Source organism: Pseudorasbora parva, chromosome 13 (assembly GCF_024679245.1).
Source record: "Pseudorasbora parva isolate DD20220531a chromosome 13, ASM2467924v1, whole genome shotgun sequence".
Taxonomy (NCBI): Eukaryota; Metazoa; Chordata; class Actinopteri; order Cypriniformes; family Gobionidae; genus Pseudorasbora; species Pseudorasbora parva.
The window spans coordinates 12,242,830-12,254,979 of NC_090184.1; positions in this window are offsets into that span (position 1 = coordinate 12,242,830).

The following is a 12,150-nucleotide window of genomic DNA, read 5'->3' on the forward strand; positions in this document are numbered from 1 at the left end:
AGGATGACCCTTTGAACTTATTTTTGCCAAAGATTCTTTGAACTTGAGCCTTCTTTACAGACTTATGATTTTCTGTTGTTTCTTCTTGTGGATAAAGGATGAGATTTTTTTGACAAAAAAAAAAAAAAAAGATTCTGACCCTGGATCCCATGAACTTAAACTTTCTATGCATATAAAAACATTCCTTCTGATGCAGTGGTTCAAGGATGACCTTTTGAACTTATTTGTGGCCAAATAGTCTTTGAACTTGAACATTCTTTACAGACATATTACTTTCTGTTGTTTCTTCAGTATATCAAGGATGAGATTTTTTGACAAAAAAAAAGATTCTGACCCTGGATCCCACGAACTTGAACTTTCTTTGCATATAAAAAGATTCCTTCTGATGCAGTGGTTCAGGGACGACCTATTAAACCTATCTGTGTCCAAATAGCCTTTGAACTTGAACATTCTACACAGACTTTATGACTACCTGTTGTTTCATCAGTAAGTCAAGGAAGACATTTTTGGCAATAAAAAAAAAAAAAAAAAAAATCTGACGCTTGATTCCATGAACTTGAACTTTCTATACATATATAAATAGATTCCTTCAGATTTTTTTTTGTCTCTTCAAGGATGACCCTTTGATCTTATTTTTGCAAAAGAGTCTTTGAACTTGAGCCTTCTTTACAGACTTATGATTTTCTGTTGTTTCTTCTTGTGGATAAAGGATGAAATTTTTTTGACAAAAAAAAAAAAAAAGATTCTGACCCTGGATCCCATGAACTTGAACTTTCTATGCATATAAAAAGATTCCTTCTGATGCAGTGGTTCAAGGATGACCTTTTGAACTTATTTGTGGCCAAATAGTCTTTGAACTTGAACATTCTTTACAGACATATTACTTTCTGTTGTTTCTTCAGTATATCAAGGATGAGATTTTTTGACAAAAAAAAGATTCTGACCCTGGATCCCACGAACTTGAACTTTCTATGCATATAAAAAGATTCCTTCTGATGCAGTGGTTCAGGGATGACCTATTGAAACTATTTGTGGCCAAATAGTCTTTGAACTTGAACATTCTACACAGACTTTATGACTACCTGTTGTTTCATCAGTAGGTCAAGGAAGACATTTTTTGGCAACAAGACAAAAATCTGACCATAGATCAATAAACTTGAACTTTCTATACATATAAATTGATTCCTTCTGCTGTTTTATTAGCTCTTCAAGGATGACCCTTTGAACTTATTTTTGGCCAAAGAGTCTTTGAACTTGAACCTTCTTTACAGACTTATGACTTTCTGTTGTTTCTTCAGTATATCAAGGATGAGATTTTTTTGACAAAAAAAAAAAAAAAAAGATTCTGACCCTGGATCCCATGAACTTGAACTTTCTATGCATATAAAAAGATTCCTTCTGATGCAGTGGTTCAGGGACGACCTATTGAACCTATTTGTGTCCAAATAGCCTTTGAACTTGAACATTCTACACAGACTTTATGACTACCTGTTGTTCCATCAGTAGGTCAAGGAAGACATTTTTGGCAATAAAAAAAAAAAAAAAATCTGACGCTTGATTCCATGAACTTGAACTTTCTATACATATAAATAGATTCCTTCTGATGTTTTTTTTATCTCTTCAAGGATGACCCTTTGAACTTATTTTTCTTGTGGATAAAGGATGAGATATTTTTGACAAAAAAAAAAAAAGATTCTGACCCTGGATCCCATGAACTTGAACTTTCTATGCATATAAATAGATTCCTTCTGATGCAGTGGTTCAAGGATGACCTTTTGAACTTATTTGTGGCCAAATAGTCTTTGAACTTGAACATTCTTTACAGACGTATTACTTTCTGTTGTTTCTTCAGTATATCAAGGATGAGATTTTTTGACAAAAAAAAAAGATTCTGACCCTGGATCCCATGAACTTGAACTTTCTATGCATATAAAAAGAATCCTTCTGATGCAGTGGTTCAGGGATGACCTATTGAACCTATTTGTGGCCAAATAGCCTTTGAACTTGAACATTCTACACAGCATTTATGAATACCTGTTGTTTCATCAGTAGGTCAAGGAAGACATTTTTTGGCAAAAAGACAAAAATCTGACCATAGATTCAATGAACTTGAACTTTCTATTCATGTAAATAGATTCCTTCTGATGTTTTATTAGCTCTTCAAGGATGACACTTTGAACTTATTTTTGGCCAAAGAGTCTTTGAACTTGAACATTCTTTACAGACATATTATTTTCTGTTGTTTCTTCAGTATATCAAGGATGAGATTTTTTGACAAAAAAATAAAAAACTTCTAACCCTGGATCCCATGAACTTGAACTTTCTATGCATATAAATAGATTCCTTCTGATGCAGTGGTTCAGGGATGACCTATTGAACCTATTTGTTGCCAAATAGCCTTTGAACTTGAACATTCTGCACAGACTTTTTGACTACCTGTTGTTTCATCAGTAGGTCAAGGAAGACATTTTTTGGCACAAAAAAAAATAAAAAAAAATTCTGATGCTTGATTCCATGAACTTGAACTTTCTATACAAATAAATAGATTCCTTCTGATGTTTTATTATCTCTTCAAGGATGACCCTTTGAACTCGTTTTTGCCAAAGATTCTTTGAACTTGAACCTTCTTTACAGACTTATGATTTTCTGTTGTTTCTTCTCGTAGATCAAGGATGAGATTTTTTTAACAAAGAAAAAAAAAAGATTCTGACCCTGGATTCCATGAACTTGAACTTTCTATGCATATATATATAGATTCCTTCTGATGCAGTGGTTCAGGGATGACCTATTGAACCTATTTGTGGCCAAATAGCCTTTGAAGTTGAACATTCTACACAGACTTTATGACTACCTGTTGTTTCATCAGTAGGTCAAGGAAGACATTTTTTGGCAAAAAGACAAAAATCTGACCATGGATTCAATGAACTTGAACTTTCTATACACATAAATAGATTCCTTCTGCTGTTTTATTAGCTCTTAAAAGATGACCCTTTAAACTTATTTTTGGCCCAAGAGTCTTTGAAATTGAACCTTCTTTACAGACTTTTGACTTTCGGTCGTTTCTTCAGTATATCAAGGATGAGATTTTTTTGACAAAAAAAAAAAGATTCTGACCCTGGATCCCATGAACTTGAACTTTCTATGCATATAAAAAGATTCCTTCTGATGCAGTGGTTCAAGGGTGACCTTTTGAACTTATTTGTGGCCAAATAGTCTTTGAACTTGAACATTCTTTACTGACGTATTACTTTCTGTTGTTTCTTCAGTATATCAAGGATGAGATTTTTTGACAAAAAAAAAGATTCTGACCCTGGATCCCACGAACTTGAACTTTCTATGCATATAAAAAGATTCCTTCTGATGCAGTGGTGCAGGGATGACCTATTGAACCTATTTGTGGCCAAATAGCCTTTGAACTTGAACATTCTACACAGACTTTATGACTACCTGTTTTTTCATCAGTAGGTCACGGAAGACATTTTTTGACAAAAAAAAAAAAAAAAAAATTCTTACACTTGATTCCATGAACTTGAACTTTCTATACATGTAAATAGATTCCTTCTGATGTTTGATTATCTCTTCAAGGATGGCCCTTTGAACTTATTTTTGGCCAAAGAGTCTTTGAACTTGAACCTTCTTTACAGACTTATGACTTTCTGTTGTTTCTTCTGTATATCAAGGATGAGATTTTTTTGACAAAAAAAAAAGATTCTGACCCTGGATCCCATGAACTTGAACTTTCTATGCATATAAAAAGATTCCTTCTGATGCAGTGGTTCAGGGACGACCTATTGAACCTATTTGTGGCCAAATAGCCTTTGAACTTGAACATTCTACACAGACTTTATGACTACCTGTTGTTTCATCAGTAGGTCAAGGAAGACATTTTTGGCAATAAAAAAAAAAATCTGACGCTTGATTCCATGAACTTGAACTTTCTATACATATAAATAGATTCCTTCTGATGTTTTTTTAATCTCTTCAAGGATGACCCTTTGAACTTATTTTTGCAAAAGAGTCTTTGAACTTGAACCTTCTTTACAGACTTATGATTTTCTGTTGTTTCTTCTTGTGGATAAAGGATGAGATTTTTTTGACAAAAAAAAAAGATTCTGACTCTGGATCCCATGAACTTGAACTTTCTATGCATATAAATAGATTCCTTCTGATGTTTTATTATCTCTTCAAGGATGACCCTTTGAACTTATTTTTGCCAAAGATTCTTTGAACTTGAGCCTTCTTTACAGACTTATGATTTTCTGTTGTTTCTTCTTGTGGATAAAGGATGAGATTTTTTTGACAAAAAAAAAAAAAAAAAAAGATTCTGACCCTGGATCCCATGAACTTGAACTTTCTATGCATATAAAAAGATTCCTTCTGATGCAGTGGTTCAAGGATGACCTTTTGAACTTATTTGTGGCCAAATAGTCTTTGAACTTGAACATTCTTTACAGACATATTACTTTCTGTTGTTTCTTCAGTATATCAAGGATGAGATTTTTTGACAAAAAAAAAAGATTCTGACCCTGGATCCCATGAACTTGAACTTTCTATGCATATAAAAAGATTCCTTCTGATGCAGTGGTTCAGGGACGACCTATTGAACCTATTTGTGTCCAAATAGCCTTTGAACTTGAACATTCTACACAGACTTTATGACTACCTGTTGTTTCATCAGTAGGTCAAGGAAGACATTTTTGGCAATAAAAAAAAAAAAAATCTGACGCTTGATTCCATGAACTTGAACTTTCTATACATATAAATAGATTCCTTCTGATGTTTTTTTAATCTCTTCAAGGATGACCCTTTGAACTTATTTTTGCAAAAGAGTCTTTGAACTTGAACCTTCTTTACAGACTTATGATTTTCTGTTGTTTCTTCTTGTGGATAAAGGATGAGATTTTTTTGACAAAAAAAAAAAAAAGATTCTGACCCTGGATCCCATGAACTTGAACTTTCTATGCATATAAATAGATTCCTTCTGATGCAGTGGTTCAAGGATGACCTTTTGAACTTATTTGTGGCCAAATAGTCTTTGAACTTGAACATTCTTTACAGACGTATTACTTTCTGTTGTTTCTTCAGTATATCAAGGATGAGATTTTTTGACAAAAAAAAAAAAAAGATTCTGACCCTGGATCCCATGAACTTGAACTTTCTATGCATATATATAGATTCCTTCTGATGCAGTGGTGCAGGGATGACCTATTGAACCTATTTGTGGCCAAATAGCCTTTGAACTTGAACATTGTACACAGACTTTACGATTACCTGTTGTTTCATCAGTAGGTCAAGGAAGACATCTTTTGGCAAAAAAAAAAAAAAAAATTCTTACACTTGATTCCATGAACTTGAACTTTCTATACATGTAAATAGATTCCTTCTGATGTTTTATTATCTCTTCAAGGATGACCCTTTGAACTTATTTTTGCCAGAGTCTTTGAACTTGAACCTTCTTTACAGACTTATGATTTTCTGTTGTTTCTTCTTGTAGATCAAGGATGAGATTTTTTTTAACAAAGAAAAAAAAAAATTCTGACCCTGGATCCCATGAATTTGAACTTTCTATGCATATAAAAAGATTCCTTCTGATGCAGTGGTTCAAGGGTGACCTTTTGAACTTATTTGTGGCCAAATAGTCCTTGAACTTGAACATTCTTTACAGACGTATTACTTTCTGTTGTTTCTTCAGTATATCAAGGATGAGATTTTTTGACAAAAAAAAGATTCTGACCCTGGATCCCATGAACTTGAACTTTCTATGCATATATATAGATTCCTTCTGATGCAATGGTTCAGGGATGACCTATTGAAACTATTTGTGGCCAAATAGACTTTGAACATGAACATTCTACACAGACTTTATGACTACCTGTTGTTTAATCAGTAGGTCAAGGAAGACATTTTTTGACAAAAAAATAAAAAACTTCTAACCCTAGATTCCATGAACTTGAACTTTCTATGCATATATATAGATTCCTTCTGATGTTTTATAAGTTCTTCAAGGATGACTGTTTGAACTCATTTTTGGCCAGAGTCTTTGAACTTTAACCTTCTTTACAGACTTATGATTTTCTGTTGTTTCTTCAGTATATCAAGGATGAGATTTTTTTTGACAAAAAAAAGATTCTGACCCTGGATCCCATGAACTTGAACTTTCTATGCATATAAAAAGAATCCTTCTGATGCAGTGGTTCAGGGATGACCTATTGAACCTATTTGTGGCCAAATAGCCTTTGAACTTGAACATTCTACACAGCATTTATGAATACCTGTTGTTTCATCAGTAGGTCAAGGAAGACATTTTTTGGCAAAACGTCTCTGGTTACTCAACGTAACCTTAGTTCCCTGAGAGGAGGGAACGAGACATTACGTATGGGGAAACCCTTTTCCTCGAAATGCTGAAGCCTGATTGAATCACTCTATTGCTTTGCAATAGCCAATGGCGTCCTGGCAATCGCCTGATTGGCTGGCCCAGCCACTATAAAAGCGATGTCAGGCGCCAAAAAACCTCAGAATCTTTCGACTGAACGAGAGCTATTGAGGCAATGAGGAGGCGTTTCACACGGCAGTTTACGTAATGTCTCGTTCCCTCCTCTCAGGGAACTAAGGTTACGTTGAGTAACCAGAGACGTTCCCTTATCGAGTCGGTTCCTCGACATTACGTATGGGGAACGTATAAAACCCCGCCGTGTGAAAAGAAAATAGAGTCGGCCCGGTACAACAGAGCCAATGGCGCTTTCGGCTGTAACCACTGGTATCAGCGCGTTCGCCCCTCCCCCTTCAGGTCAGGTATCGGACCTGGTTGAAAACCCTGGCAGAGAGCCAACTCTGCGTTGACACTGTCAGCGTCTCCCTTGTATACAGTCGAACTACGTTGGACTAGTGAATTACAGGGGGTGAATAAGGCAACAAGATGTTGGTGCTCGAATATATAGCCGGCGTGGATAAGCGGGCATAGATAATGGGGATAACACTGAAAATGTGGTTATGACTTAAAGGCGCTATAGAGTTAACTTGACTCTGTATTGTCCCGTGCTGCTTAGACGACCTAGTTGAAACCACGTCTGAAACACGCGCTGGGTTGGGGCGTGTCTTCAGGTGACTCAGTCGTCCAATGGCTGTTCAGCCTTCTCCTCCTGCACTGACAGAACGTGTGGTGCAAACGAGGGAATATCTAAGTTATAAAATTTCGCAAAAGTGTTGTGAGATGACCAGCCTGCCGCAAGGCAAATGTCTTGAATAGACATACCTTTAGCCCAGGCCCATGAAGATGCCAGACTCCTAGTAGAGTGGGCACGCACTCCTATCGGGCAGTCAAGTCCCTGGGAATGATAAGCTAGGCGCACAGCCTCCACAATCCAGTGCGACAGTCTCTGCTTCGACAGCGGGCCACCTTTCCTGGCGCCAGCGTAGCAGACGAAGAGCTGTTCTGAACTTCGAATCTGACTAGTTCTGTCTACATAAGCACGCAGCGCACGCACGGGGCACAAGGCGCACTTCTGTGACGCTGAATCTGAGGTTGGCTCTGTGGAACAAAAAGCTTGTATCGTGACAACCTGGGCCCTGAACGGGGTTGAGAGCACTTTAGGCGTGTAGCCGTGTCTGGGCGTGAGTCTGACCATACAATCGTCTGGACCAAACTGCATACAAGCATTACTAACTGAGAGGGCATGTAGATCACCTACCCGCTTCCCACACGCCAGCGCGAGCAGCAGCGCCGTCTTAAATGAGAGCACTTTCAGTTCGATAGACTCAGCTGGTTCGAACGGTGTGTCAGATAGCGCTCTGAGCACTAAGGCTAGGTCCCATACTGGCATTTGGCGAGGGCGAGGGGGATTCAGTCGCCTCGCTCCCCGAAGAAAGCTCGTTATTAAGGGGTGTTTACCCACTGAACGGCCATCCAGTATACTATGAGAGGCTGCGATAGCGGCCACATAGACCTTCAACGTAGAGGGAGAGCTGCCATTATCCAGACGTTCCTGTAGGAAGGTTAAAACTACGGGAATAGCACAAACCACAGGGTCTTCATTTTTGCTATCACACCAGTGCGCAAACACTCCCCATTTCAGTGCGTATAAGCGCCTCGTTGACGGTGCTCTGGACTCTGCTAGCGTGAGCCAGACTCGGTGTGAAGCATCCAACTGGTTCACTCCACACTGATTTTCCACACGTGTAGGTCCCACAATTCCGGCCTGGGGTGCCATATGGAGCCCCTCGCCTGGGACAACAGATCCCTCCTCAGTGGAATTCGCCACGGAGGAGTTGACGACATGTTCATCAGCTCCGGGAACCACGGTTGGTTGGGCCACTTTGGCGCTACCAAAAGCAGAGCGTCCCTCTCCTCCCTGATCTTTTGCAGCACTAGCGGCATTATTTTGACTGGGGGGAACGCGTATTTCCGACCCGTGGGCCAACGGCTCGACAGCGCGTCCCCTTTCAGGGGAGCGGTCGTCAGCGAGAAGTATAGAGGGCAGTGAGTGTTCTCTTCCGACGCAAAGAGGTCTATTTCCGCTTCGCCAAAGATGCTCCAGACCATCTTTACTGTTTGGGGATGCAGTCTCCACTCCCCATGAACAATGCCCTCCCTGGACAGCATGTCGGCTCCGCGGTTCAAGCTGCCCGGTATATGTACTGCCCGGATCGAGAGAAGTGCCCGATCCGTCCACAACAGCAGGCGTCTCGCCAAGCCGTGTAGGGCGCGGGAGCGCATTCCTCCCTGGCGATTGATATACGCGATCACCGCCGTGTTGTCTGTTCTGATCAGAACATGACGGTCCTTCAGAAACGGAAGAAAAACCTGCAGCGCCAGACGAACAGCCTCCATCTCCAAGCAGTTTATATGCCAGCGCTTTTGGTCTCCCGTCCACGTACCGAACGCTGGTCTGCCATCGCAGAGGGCTCCCCAGCCTGACAGCGATGCGTCTGTGGTCACCACTATCCTCCTGACCACCCTGCCCATAGCAGCACCCTGTTCGAACATAGCTGTGCCGAACCAGGGCGTCAAGGTCTCGAGACATGCTCGCGTTATGACAAGGCGTTCTGTCCCTGCCCTCCACGCGTGTGATGGGGCTCTGTTCTGTAGCCAGAGCTGCAGCGGTCTCATATGCAGTAAGCCCAGCCGACAGACGGAGGCTGCAGCCGCCATTAGACCCAGTAGTCTCTGGAACGTTTTTAAAGTGACTGCCCTGTCTCGCACAAACGAGGCCAGTGTATTGTGAATGGACTGGATTCTCTGTGTCGATAAGCGCGCGATCATCGTGCGCGAGTCCAAAACCATACCCAGAAAGGTAATGGATTGGCAGGGCTGAAGCGTGCTCTTCTGCATGTTCACAGACAAACCTAGGCGCGCTAAATGAGCGAGGAGCATCTGTTTGTGTTCCTCGAGCACACTTTTCGATTGAGCAAGGATCAGCCAGTCGTCGAGATAGTTTAGCACGCGCATTCCACTGAGTCTCAGGGGAGAAAGCGCCGCATTCATGCACATCGTAAATGTACGGGGGGCCAGCGCTAGGCCGAAGGGTAACACTTTGAACTGGAATGCAACACCTTCGAACGCAAATCGCAGAAAACGCCTGTGATGAGGGGCTACCTGGATGTGAAAATAAGCGTCTTTCAGATCCACCGCAATGAAATGATCCCCGGGCTGAATGTGCGCCAGGATTTGCTTCACTGTAATCATTTTGAACGATCGTTTCGCGAGCGCTTTGTTCAGCGGTCTTAGATCTAAAATGGGGCGCATGCCCCCGTCCTTTTTCGGAACAAGGAAGTAGCGGCTGTACAGCCCGCACTCCCTCTGTTCCTCGGGTACCATCTCTATCGCTTGCTTCGCTATGAGGGAGGAGATTTCTGCCCGTAACAGTGGGGCGCTCTCTTCCGACACTTCTGTCATAATCACACCGTTGAAGCGGGGTGGTCTGCGAGCGAACTGTAGCGTGTAGCCGTGCTTTACAGTGTTGATCACCCACTCTGACGCCGCCGGTAGCTGTGCCCACGCGCTTAGGTGGTTCGACAATAGTGACGGCGGTGTTCGCTGCGGCGAGGGCGTCGTGCCAGTCGCCGGCAGAGCATCGCTGCTTACAATGACGGCAGGTGATGTGTCTGTGGTCTGACCCACGGAGACATTTAAAAACTCGGGTTGCGCCGAGCTTCCGCTCCGCCAAACATCTCCCGAGGGAGAGGTTTCGCTTATGTCGCGGACAGTAGTTAATGGAGGAAAAGAGCTCTTTTGGTGAGTCATGTAACGTTTTATTGCAACACAGTACATTGTATTTGACACAACATTTGAATGCACATTGGGATTCTTTGTTGGCTGCTGAAAGAACTCTGAGCGGGAACGCGCTCTTTTGGCCGCCGGTCCGCTGTCGTGCGCGGGCCGCGCTCTTTTCCTCCTCACAGGAACATCAGGAGCGCTGCTCCTTTTTCTCCGTCTGCCGACCCTGATGATGAGGGGCCGACTTCGCCCCGAAACGGGGTTTCCTGAACTGCCTCTGACGGAGTGGCGGTTCCGGCTCGCGGCGCGGATTCCCGCCCTGGACAGGCGCGCGCCCAGCGTAACCTGCCTGACGTTGAGCCGATGACGATCTGGACCTCGCTCTGGGAAGCGCATTCGATCGTTTGGGGAGAAGATGCGGCAGCATCTTAGATTGCTTCAATGCCTCCGTGTACTTCTCTGAAAACGCCTCCACCGCGACGCCAAAGAGGCCCTGCGGGCTTACCGGCGCGTCGAGGAGTTGCTTCTTCTCCGCGTCCCGCATCTCCGTGAGTGTCAGCCACAGATGTCGATGCAGGACAACGAGGCTGCCCATGTTGCGGCCGATTCCCTGGGCCACCTTCTTAGAAGCGGCCAATCCGAGGTCCGCTGCTATGCGCAGCTTACGGACTGATTCTGGGTCCGGGCCTTCCTCGTCCAGGGACCGCAGGAGTCGCGTTTGGAAGACCTGCAGGATTGCCATCGTGTGGAGGGCAGATGCTGCATGTCCTGCTGAAATATATGCCTTTTCAGCGATGTGAGCAGTGGCTCGGCATGGCTTAGAAGGCAGTGAGGCGGCTTTCCAACCGCGGGACGGGCATAAGTGAGCCGCGACGGCGTCCTCGACGGGAGGCGGTCTGGCGTATCCTTTTTTCTCCGCCCCTTCCACTGTCGTGAGCAGTTGAGTCCCTTGAGCATGGGCCCGAGCTGAGTGAGGGGAGCGCCATGAACGAGTGAGCTCCTCGTGGAGCTCGGAAAAGAAGGTGGCGGGCCTCTGCGCGACGTCCGCCTGGTGGCTAGCGCCGAGGAAGGACCCGTCCATCCAGCGTTTGGACGGCTGTTCAGGTGCCGCCCAGTCCAGCTCCATAACCGCCACTGCCTCTGAAAGAATATTCATCAGTTCCGTATCCAGAGAGGTTGAGGTACAGCCAGCCTCTGAAGGCACTTCCGACCAGGCACCCGGATCGGAAGCACTCGTGGACATGGCGTCGTCCTCTCCGTATCCGAATGAGACCATTTCCCGCGCTTCGGCCGGAGGGCGGGAACTATCCTCAACATAGGTGAGTGGGGGTTCTGACACGCGAGGGCAACGTGGGGGATGGGCCGACGTCAAACCCCCCGCAGAGCCCCTTGAAGGGGTTACCTGCGATCTGCCGGCCCGCGGCTCGACGGCGGCGGGCTGAGGAGATGCAGGAGGCAGCGGGTCGTCGCCGCGAACGACGGCTAGCCGCGCACGAAGGATCCTGATTGGCAATTCCTCACAGGCTCGGCAATCTGATCCTTCCAATGCCGCCTCAGCATGGGCTAGGCCCAGACACAGCACACAATCCTCGTGTGCGTCCGGAAAATCGACGGGCCCGCCACACTCGCGACAAAGAGACATCTTGAAGTTAGTAATCCGCCGGAACGCAAGAGGGGATTCGCAATCCGCGTGGTCCACTCTCGTAGCGTAAATCAACGACGAAACCAGGCTCCAGGTGAAGAAGAAAGATTCTGAGGTTTTTTGGCGCCTGACATCGCTTTTATAGTGGCTGGGCCAGCCAATCAGGCGATTGCCAGGACGCCATTGGCTATTGCAAAGCAATAGAGTGATTCAATCAGGCTTCAGCATTTCGAGGAAAAGGGTTTCCCCATACGTAATGTCGAGGAACCGACTCGATAAGGGAAAGACAAAAATC